The sequence below is a fragment of the Melospiza melodia genome, chromosome 3, assembly GCF_035770615.1.
Source record: "Melospiza melodia melodia isolate bMelMel2 chromosome 3, bMelMel2.pri, whole genome shotgun sequence".
NCBI lineage: Eukaryota > Metazoa > Chordata > Aves > Passeriformes > Passerellidae > Melospiza > Melospiza melodia.
In genome coordinates this window covers 9376635-9386857 of record NC_086196.1, presented here as the reverse complement: position 1 = coordinate 9386857, position 10223 = coordinate 9376635, and the positions used below count along the sequence as shown (strand labels likewise).

Genomic DNA, 10223 nt, shown 5'->3' with positions numbered 1-10223 from the left:
GGGGGTTGGTTAGAGATCCAGCTTGAGTGTGTCAAGCACAGGGCAGAGAGAGCTCCAGGAAGCTGCTCTGCGTTTACTGGCAGTCATTTTCTCGTGATGCATAATGCACAAGGTGCCAATGCAAGCTGAGGTGTAAAAAACAGGGGTGGGGGGGTGGTGTGGTGTGTGTGAAAATGGTGTGTCTGGTAGTGGCTGAGCTTTCCTCTTCATCTGAGCTTTCTTTCTCAGCTAATATCTGGGCATAATTTATAGCTGCATGTTAATATGTTTTCTTGGTATTTCAGCACATCTGTGAAGAAAATCCTTGCAAAGCAAGTGTGTCTTTTCACAATCACTGCATGTCAGTCTGGCAGACTCTAGCTGTGAGCAGTATACAGCGAAGGGGGGAAAAGCCCCCAGCACCGTTATCTGTTTAGGGGGTGGGGGAAGGGTCGACGGTAATACCTTTAAAAACCCGAAAGGCGGTAAGCCATTATTAGCAAAAGCTATATTGAGCATGCTTGCCAGACAGGCAGTGCAGCGCAGCTCAGCTCTAGTTCCGCCCAGACATGTGCCTTGCCATTTTCATTTTAATCAGTCTGCTCAGGATGGCTGCTGATTCATTTTGCGGGATGGCCCCCTGGGAGCCAAGGTGAAAGCCTGAGGCGAGCTGCTATTGCATCAATGCAGCACTCCACATCAGACACAGGGAGGGGAGGCAAGGCTTCGGCAGCAGATAGAGTTCAAAATACCAGCCTCACTATTAAAAAAACAAACCAGTACTCCCCTTCAAAAAAAAAAAAACCACAAAACAAAAAAACCAAACCCCAAACAAACAACAAACAAACAAACAAAAAAAACCCCAAAAAAAGCCCCAAACAAAAACCTCTCTGTAGAAGTAATAATATTTTTTAAAAAGATAAAAAGGAAAAAAAGGCATATATATCCAACACCTCCCTCCCAGAATCATTAAATAAAACACAATTATTGAAGAAAAATCTCTTCTGCTCCTTCCTTCCCCTCTTACCCTGGAAGCTCTGGAGCTACAATTTCTTCCCAGTGTCTTGTTTAAAAAGAAAAAGGATGCTCTCTATTTCTCTATTTACCTGATAACTAGCGGGGGGTGGGATACCTGATTTAGCTGGAGACTTTGATTTGTGGGATTGACAACCTTATTATGCAGTGAGCTTATTATTGATATTATTCTGCTCTCGGTTGCCATGACCACCTTGTGAGAGACATTCAATTTTCTCTCTTCCATCATCATTATCTATGAGGCCATCTGTTGTGGAAAATGAATTCAGCCTCATTTGCATGACTGATAAGCAAATTTTTTTTTATCTATTTAACAGAAGGTCATATGCCGGGGATTTGGAGCTGGTGAAAAAAAAAAAAAAAAGTGGAGGAAAAAAAAAAGGCATCTCGAGAGGATGAGTGGGAGTGCGTGCATTAGAGGATGTATGTGGAAGTAAAACAGATCCCTCAGGCCTGCTAGCCTATCCTACTGCATTTGTCATTCCTGCCAGGGCGACATTTTTTCCCCCTAAGCTTCTGCACACTAAAGAGAGTGAGAGCTTTTTCCCTGCAGTCTTCTTGAAGCCCCCCTGTTTTTTTTTTTTACTCAGTGTTGGTGGGTGTATTTTAATATATATACATATATATTTTTTTTTTAAATTCCCTGGAACATGGGGTATCTTTTCAGTGTTCAATGAAGAAAAAAGCAGCCTTTTCTGGGTCTCTGTGGTATGCTTCTTACTCCTCATCCTTTCAAAGTTGTAGTAAGCCAGGGCGTTTCTTAACCATGCTGAAATGTCTTGCTTATGTTTAACTTGCAAATAGTTAACAGTGCAGGTGTGGGCTGTGTTTTGTGCAGGGTGGGGGTTGATTCTTGCAGCTAACTGGGAAGATTATTGTGATTTTTGTAGTTATTCTGTAGCTTGTACTTAAATGTCCATTGTTTGCTCTTTTCAAGTTCTCCTAGCATTACTGCTGTGCACCTGAAATTGTATTGGGCTGTAGAATAGCTGATAAAAAAATCCTAAAGAATATGTTTAGTATATGACTGCATAATGTTGCATGCATTAAGCATGTTGTTGTTTATATAAACTTGCTGCATGTGGACAGTACTTGTTTGATATGGAGAGCCCGAGACAGAAGCTTCACAGATTGGAATGCTCAATGACAGCCGAATGCAATTAAATAAAAGAAAGTAAGATACTGTATTTTGCACTAAAATGACTTTTGAAAACAATGGATTTGTACTTTTAAGGGGAACACTTGTATAAGAGTGGCATTTTTGAAACAACACTATCTTAAATGTTTCATAGCTGTAATACATTTTTTTAACTAGAAGAAGCTTTGTAAATAAGGAGTGGTTAATTCAGTTAACTCTTTGAAAACATCACAGTATATATTTCAATTTTAAAATAGTTGTGATAAGTAGTCCATGTACGTTTAGTGAAGATTTGATAATGCTATTAATTTAGTGCTAAAATGTAGACAAACAGTATAAAGGAAAACAACTTATGTCAGTAAAAAAGAAACTACCTACTGTTTTATGGAAGAGGTGTTACACAGGTTTGTTTCTTTTAATTGTCATTAACAAAGATTAAACTCAATTGAACAGAAGCATGGCATTTTCTTCTGAGTTCTGACCAATGTGCACAGCCTCATCTAGGCAGAGGAGGTTTTTTTAAACCTTTACTTGTTTTCGGAAGGAGTAATGTGAGGATAAAAGTAGACTTTTTATATGATAAATCCTTTGCCTGGCTGATGATACTCCTTTAAAGGTAGAAAAGGAGAAATGCAGTACTCCCTTTCTTGCAAATAAATACTTATGGATTTTATTTGTAATCTATGGGGAATGTTTTTTATATTTCCCATTTGCCATGGAGAAATGGTCACGGGTGCTGGATTTCAGGTGGTGAGAAGTTTCACTTCTCTTGAGGGCAGCTAGAGACTAGATCTCTGACTCGTCTACATTAAGTGACTTACCTTAAATTACTTGATTAAATTTCCTATCTTTTATGGGTTTATTTTTGTTTGTTTTAGAAGACACTCTGCAACAGACCTAGCATTAACTTGTTATGATAATCTATCGCTGATAGTTGTTTAAATGGAATTTTTTTTTTCTATCACTCTGATTTCAGAAAGAGTATCTTCCTTGTACATTTTAAAAAAGGAGTAATATTTAATGCTTTTTTTGCATCCGCCATATTTATCATGCCTGTTGGGATCTGTGGTGGAAGTTTGCTCACAGAACTAGTTTCACACTCTGAGCTCAGCCCAGTGCAGCTCTGGCAGCTGCAGGGAGTGGAGGGTGTCTGAAACGGTGCTGGTTTCCTCAGTGGACTTCAGTTGGAAGTAATGGGATACTGTGCATTAGCAGACTGTCTTATAGCACACAAAGGTTGAGGTCTCCATCTTATCCCCACCTCCCCCCTCCACTTGAATTGTCAGCATCTTCCCAAGGCTGGTGAATAAAACCTGCTAAACTTCGGGAAAAGCCTAACCGATAATGCAGTCAATTCCCTTTCCCTGCCCCCCAAAAGTTAATTACCGAGCTTGGTTGGATTCCTCCCCGCCACCCTGACATTTGACTGCTGCTAATTCACTGATTAATCTCATTAATGTGATTATAGCAGGATTTGGAGTTGGCTGCCATTGTTCTGCAGACAGCGCCATTCAGCCCCAGCATTCGCTGCCCCCCTCGGCGAGTCGGTGTGGTTCCTTCAGCACCGGGAGCTGTCCGGCTCACCGGGAGCTGTCCGCTCCGGGAGCTGTCCGGCTCACCGGGAGCTGTCCACTCCGGGAGCTGTCCACTCCGGGAGCTGTCCGGCTCACCGGGAGCTGTCCACTCCGGGAGCTGTCCACTCCGGGAGCTGTCCGGCTCACCGGGCGCTGTCCGCTCCGGGCGCTGTCCGGCTCACCGGGAGCTGTCCACTCCGGGAGCTGTCCGGCTCACCGGGAGCTGTTCACTCCGGGAGCTGTCCGGCTCACCGGGAGCTGTCCGGCTCACCGGGAGCTGTTCACTCCGGGAGCTGTCCACTCCGGGAGCTGTCCGGCTCACCGGGCGCTGTCCGCTCCGGGCGCTGTCCACTCCGGGTGCTGTCCGGCTCACCGGGCGCTCTCCGGCTCTCCGGGAGCTGTCCACGCTCACCGGCCCCATGCTCTGCGACTGCTCCCGGAGGTAAAAGCAGGAGAGGCTTCATGCTTTCTAATTAGGTGGCGGGAAGATGGCTGTGGTAAAGCGCCAGTCTCTTAATTTAAATGAATTTAAATTCTTCCTCTCTTCCAAGAGCTGTCTTCGTCTGCATTCTGTTTTCTGGGATCGATCCATGGGGCAGTGGAATTTAAACAGCACTTCTTTGCAGCAGTGCATTTTAACTCACAGAAGGTGAGGGACATTACAGGTGTTGTCATACTTAGCCAGACTTTTTCATCCTAGTGCTTTGTTGAGTGAAATGCTTTCATTTATCTGTTTCGTTTTTGTTGGGGTTTTTTTTTTGTTTTTGTTTTTGTTTTTGGTTTTGTTTTTGTTTTTGTTTTTTTTTTTTTTTTTTTGTTCAAAACTCCCCAGCACACTCTAGCTCGTCACCTCAAAAATTATGTTTGCTCTCACCAACACTATTGTTCCCAGGGTCTTTCCTGCAACTGCTCTGCAAATGTCCATTTTCCAGAGTTTGATAATAGGAAGCATTTTATTGATTTAAAATTGATCTGGAAGATCTTTCTAAGGTCTCCTTATACATATAAATGACTTTTGCAGTCTTCAGTTGCAACACTATTTTATATTCAAGTTTTCAGGTTAGGCAGTTTTAAATCAGACTAGGAAAAACTTCCTTAAAGTCAGTCACTTTATGTAGCACTGGGGCTCTGCCCTATTTGGTATTTTTACTTTTATTATCTAGAAGATACATTGTTATCATTTAATAACAGTGAATTGCACATGCGCAGTAACTTTTTTTTTAAACCGTCTTCTCTTTCATTTGTATTTTTTATGAGCATGACCCTGTGCTGGAAAAACTGAAGGCACGCATTAAACTCTAGTGTGTGAAGGATTTGCCAGGACAAGCAGCGAACTCCTGCAAACCACTAAATTCAAAATACTTTTAAGAGGAAGTGTCCTGCTGAAATAAAGGGTAATCTGTTAAAGAATACACTACATTTTAAAGGATTTAAGTGTAGTAAATGTCAGTGAAACATCTGCAGCCACTGCAACCTATGGATAAATAACAATTTATGTTCCAAACTGAGAAAGTGCACTAAACCCAAAAAATTCAGTTGCTATTTTCTACTATGACTTTCACATAGGTTCTCAGTCACTGATACTATATTCTTAGTAGGGTTTCCTATTTTTTTTGTTTCCTTTTCTTTTCATTTCTTTTTCACTCAAAATCAAAAGCCCAGTGAGTAAAGTATTGTCTCCTTAACTGCTTTAGAAAACTATATGTTTAAAGGATGTATAAAATAGGACTGCATAGGAACAGGTTTTAACAGTGACAGCCACAATATGCAAGCCAATTAAGGCTGCTCGTTAGCGGGTATATTCTTGTAATACTCCTGTCAAGCTGAAATTGTACTCCCTTATTGACAGTAGTGGGTCTGATGCTTGAATTCTGTTTTCTGTGTTTGTCTAATGTTTCAAGACTCACTAGAAACTGCAACTAGCAAAAAAGTAAAAGAAACTGAAGGTTTTCAAGCATATTTTACCTGAAGTTTGCTAACCTGGCCAACTTAACCTGCAGGAAAAATACTGTGCTCTCATTAATGCTGCTTAAACATGACCTGCATCTCCCTTTCCCCATGGATAATGCACACTGACGAGACACAGGCTGGGGGAGGGAGAATCCAACCCACACCATTAAACCCATTCCCTAGTATCTTATGGAGGATAATTAGGCCAATGAATAACGAGTCTCCCAAATTTCTTTCCAGACTGTTTTTCTTTTTTTTTGGAAATGCTTCTAATTTATGCAGTGGCCTCCCCCACCCCCCTTAACACTCACCAGTACAAGATTTATGTACATTTTGTCCTGATTAGAGAAAATACTCTTTTTGCCTTCAGTGGGCGAAGCAGTGGCTCTTTTCTTTGTCCCACTACAAAGGCTGGACAAGATGATGAGGGTTTTTTTCCATAGAAATCACCTTCCAAAAGTTTGACCACACCTGCCGTGATACATGTACCACATAGTTGCCTTCACTATCCTTTTAGATCCTAGCTAGGATCTAACATACGGAAGCTAGCTCTAACAGAGGGAGACAACTTGATTTTTCAAATGCAAATACCATTATCCAAAGGTTCTGCATGTAAACCTGACGTTAGAAAATGCTGAGATTCATCTGTAGGGATGTAGATACCTTATACACTTACAGGGGGGCCCTTTAATCACCACGTGCGCACGTGTGCTTCTCAGGCTGCGTTGATTTGTGTGGAAAAAACCCAAACTGACATGCCCTTGCTACGACACAAACATGGTAGATCTCCCTCCCCGCACCGGGGAGGCTTTTCTCCCGGCAGAGCGGCTCCCCCCTCCCGCCCCCGCCCTGCGCGGTGCCCTCCGCGCTCCGCGGCCGCACCTGCGGCCCGGCCGCTCCCGAGGGCTCCGCGCCTCGGTCTCGGGGGAGCCCCGCGAGTGCAGGGAGATGTAATCAGAGATGACAGAGGAAAAATAAGGAAAAGAAACCCAAACAAAAACCCCAAACCACGAGCGAGGTGGAGATGGCGTGGGGGGGGGGGGGGGGGCGGGGGAAGAGACACGTAAGTCCCTTTTTTTTCCTTTGCCTTCTCAGGGAAACACTGCGTTTTCCACCAAAAGCGTGGATGTCGTGAGGACTCTGCTATTGTTAGTCCCTGCCCCAGCAGGCTGGCTTTCCCCCTGAATCCCTGTGAAAAACTTCCCCCCACTCCCCTAAGCCTCTCTCCTGCCATCGGAGTGCGGCCGTGGAGCTGCTCTGGCGGCTCGGGGCGCCAAGGGCTGGTACGCGGAGCCTCGCCTTCCCTTCCGAGCGCAGAGCGCTGCCCGGCAAGGCTGGGTGGGGAGGGAATGGCAGCCTCTACAGCGACCGACATGTCTGCTGCTCACACGTCAGGCAGAGCGGGCTCGGGAGGGATTACCTCCCAGGGCAAGCTTGAGGAGGGTGTTCCTCCTGACTTTTGGGTCAGACCCCCCCGCTTCTGTCGCGGCCGGCAGGGGCTGCCCGCGGTGCCCTGCCAGCCGCGGGGCTGCCCGCACCGAGCACCGCGGAGCAGGGCGAGCCGCGGCAGGGAGGGAGGGGGGAGGGAGGGAAGAAGGGAGGGAGGGGTGCGGGGAGGAGGGGGCTGCAGCAGCACAATGGCAACGAGGAGGGCAACGACGCCGGCAGGCGCGCGTGTGTATAGGGAGGGCGTGTGGGCTGTATGCGTGCGCTAGCCAGGGTCCTTCCCGTGCGGAACAGCCTGCCTGCGGGCATGGACGCGCGGGGCGGGCGGGACCCGGCAGGAGGCGCGGCGGTGCCCGGGGCAGGGGCCGGGACACGGCAGGGCTGAGCCCGCGGGGGCGTGCGGAGTCGTGCCAAGGCAGGGGGGAGCCGCCGCCTCCGCGTAAAGATCACAGCCTGTCACGCTGCTACCGAAATGACATTTCGGGGACGGGTTTAAACGAAGCGACTCCCCGCTGTCAAGCCGCTCCCGTCGCAGGGACATCCGGCAGCCTGGGGGCGAGCCCTTTAGGGACGCTGCCCGCGGGCGGGTGACCGCCAGAGAAAAGCCTCTGCACCGCCGTGGAAGGCGGCGAGGTGCCTGTTCGCAGTCATTGTCTTTGTGACACGTTCAGTAAAGCGGTCCCTGGCTAAGCGCAGGCAGCGAGAGCCACAGAAGCCACGTCAAATGGCTGGGGAAACGCTGCTAAGGGTTTGTACATGCAAAGCTGGCCCTTTATGCGTATGAGCCCTGGTTTCTGTTTGGGCTCTTGATCACATAAAGTTGAGCTGCGCAAGTAGCTAATGGTGTAGGGTTGCTAATCTTTTCTTCTGTAAATAGTTAATTTCTTTTGTTTCAAAGGGGAGAAAATGGTGTGAACAGGTAATATAAGCAAAGCTTCAGCAGAATTAACTAGAAACCCTGGTGAGGTACTCCAGCAGAAAAAAAACGATGGTTTCGATCATTATTTTCTTTACAATATCCATTTAGAAACCTATTTGTTGGGACTTCTTTTTCTTTTTTTGCGGGGGGAAGGTGGGGGGGGAGTTCTCTATCGGAGACACCATTATACGCCAGCACAGCGGCAGGGGAGTATTTTTAGCGGTCTCCCCTCCCGGGCGGCTGCGGCGTTTCGGCGTTCCCCTCCATTGGGTGGAACACAGCGCCGGCGCGGCGCCCCCCGCCGCCGGGGAGCCCGGCCGGGGTGCGCGGCCCCAGCCCTGCCCGCCTCCCGCCGCGCCGCGGGGGCCGGGCCTGCGCGGCCGCGCCGGGCACTGCACCGCGCCGCGGGGCCGGCGGGATGGATGCGCGCCGCGCTGCTTAAAGGATGCGGGCTCAGGCGGGGTAAGTCAGCAATCTGCTACGGATGCTGTTCTGCTGCAGTAATGTGGTCTCTAGGGGAACTAGGGCTTGATGCATGCTACGCTGCCTAGGCTTCCTCCAGCCCGTCGCCTCTCTGCTGCTCTTAAATGGAGGTTACAGCTGATCCATCAGCCACAGAGCTGCACGCATGCCCACCTTCTCAGCCTTCAGTGGTGGAAACTTATTAATTTCTGCCTTCGACTTCAGGCCCGTTGGTTTCCTGTCTGAAAGCATTATTACTTTTGTCCATGTGGCAAAATAATTAGCATACAGATGAGAAGGGATCCTGCCTCTGAGCCTCAGTCGCAGGAGAAGATGTGCAGTGGAAAGTTGATTGGATGAATGGAGAACAAATGGTGGGCGTTCAAAAGCATTAGGAGAGTTTTGTTGTCGTGGAGCAGGTTTGTCAGTTTTCTGGGTGAATCTCGTAAGATGGAAGGCAGGGTGGCTGGTGCTGAGACGACTGCTTGACAGACTGTGGCCTACTTGAAGGTGCACGTTTGGACTGCATGCATAGATAATTCCTTTGGACTACTTTGTTTTGCAATTCTGCGGCTTTCCCTTTCCTGTTCTTTCAAGGTAAATATGTTCTTTTATCACCGTTGTTGCTTGCAGGGCACTTCGCTGTTGTTGACAAAGTGATGGAAAGTTCAACTCTTTGGGCAGTTAACAAAGGAATAGCTTGTACTTCTTCCCCCCCAGCTCCTCAACACATACTCCTGTGCATAGAGCTGGAGGAGGCTGAGCATCTCGGGGCCCGATCCTGCTCTCCCTGAAGTCAACGGGGAGTTTGACATTGCTTCCAGTGAGAACAGGATCGAGCTCTCAGCGATTGTTGTTTTAATAATGACTGTTGGAAATGTCAGATTTCTGCTTCCTATTTTCTAGAACAATGTGGGCAGACCTGTAAAATTAGCAACTACTGTTTCAATGAAAGCCCTGCTGTGATTAGTTTTGATTGGTGTGGTATGCATTTTCTTGGTTGAAAGGGAAAAAAAATGCTTATTTAACACAAACTCGACAGTTATGCTAAAGCCCAAGTTGCAGATTGACAAATTGCTAGTGATTCTCTCAGCTCTATGTATCTGTGCTACATATGTGTCCTTATAAAGGCTTCTTTTTTGAGAGAAGAAAAAAGAAAAAAAACAAGCTATCTGTGAATTAGATTTTTTTTTTGTCACATAATAATACTGAGTCAGACTGGAATTCCACTTCTTGAACAGAGCATCCATTGATAGGCATTTCTTATATAATTCTGATGCTGTGTATAAAATATGGAGTACTTGAACATTTAGTTATGTTTGCTTTTTTTTTGTGTAGTCATTTAGGAATATTTTTATTCAATTCTAATGATTCCTAACCTCCTTAAAAATGGTGATTTTCATTTTAACTGACCTAATTTTGAAACTGCATTTAAGGTTGTGGTTAAGTAGAAATTATTATCTGGTAATTGTCTTTACATAGTTCTTGTGACTATTGTAGAACAGTTTAATAGATTATTTGCTGTAATTTGAGTGGTGTGGGGGTTTTGTTACCTTTAAGTATATTGCTGGGGAGAACAACAGCTACAGTTCCAAATGATGTTTAGTTTTTACCTTTCTTTCCCTTTCTTTTTTGTTTTTTTAATTGCCATTTCTTTTCAGGGTGATAGTTTATTTTGAAAAATTTCCAAACAAATAGAAGTCTTTGTCATGTCACTCTC

At 46.0% G+C, this 10223-nt stretch overlaps 1 protein-coding gene across 17 annotated transcripts in view; it reads left to right on the top strand.

Annotated features, from left to right (window-relative positions):
- Positions 1-1546: 1546 nt before the first annotated feature.
- The window catches only part of MYT1L (myelin transcription factor 1 like), a 307327-nt gene continuing 298650 nt past the window's right edge, over positions 1547-10223 (top strand). For 3 of the 17 annotated variants that reach the window (XM_063150789.1, XM_063150782.1, XM_063150788.1), the window contains exon 1: positions 8725-9100. The gene's annotated coding sequence lies outside the window, so the exon portion shown is untranslated. Of the gene's footprint in view, positions 1610-1702; positions 1723-8483; positions 8504-8722; positions 9101-10223 lie in introns of those variants that run through there. The other 14 variants (XM_063150777.1, XM_063150779.1, XM_063150785.1 and 11 more) reach the window with 10 other exon arrangements.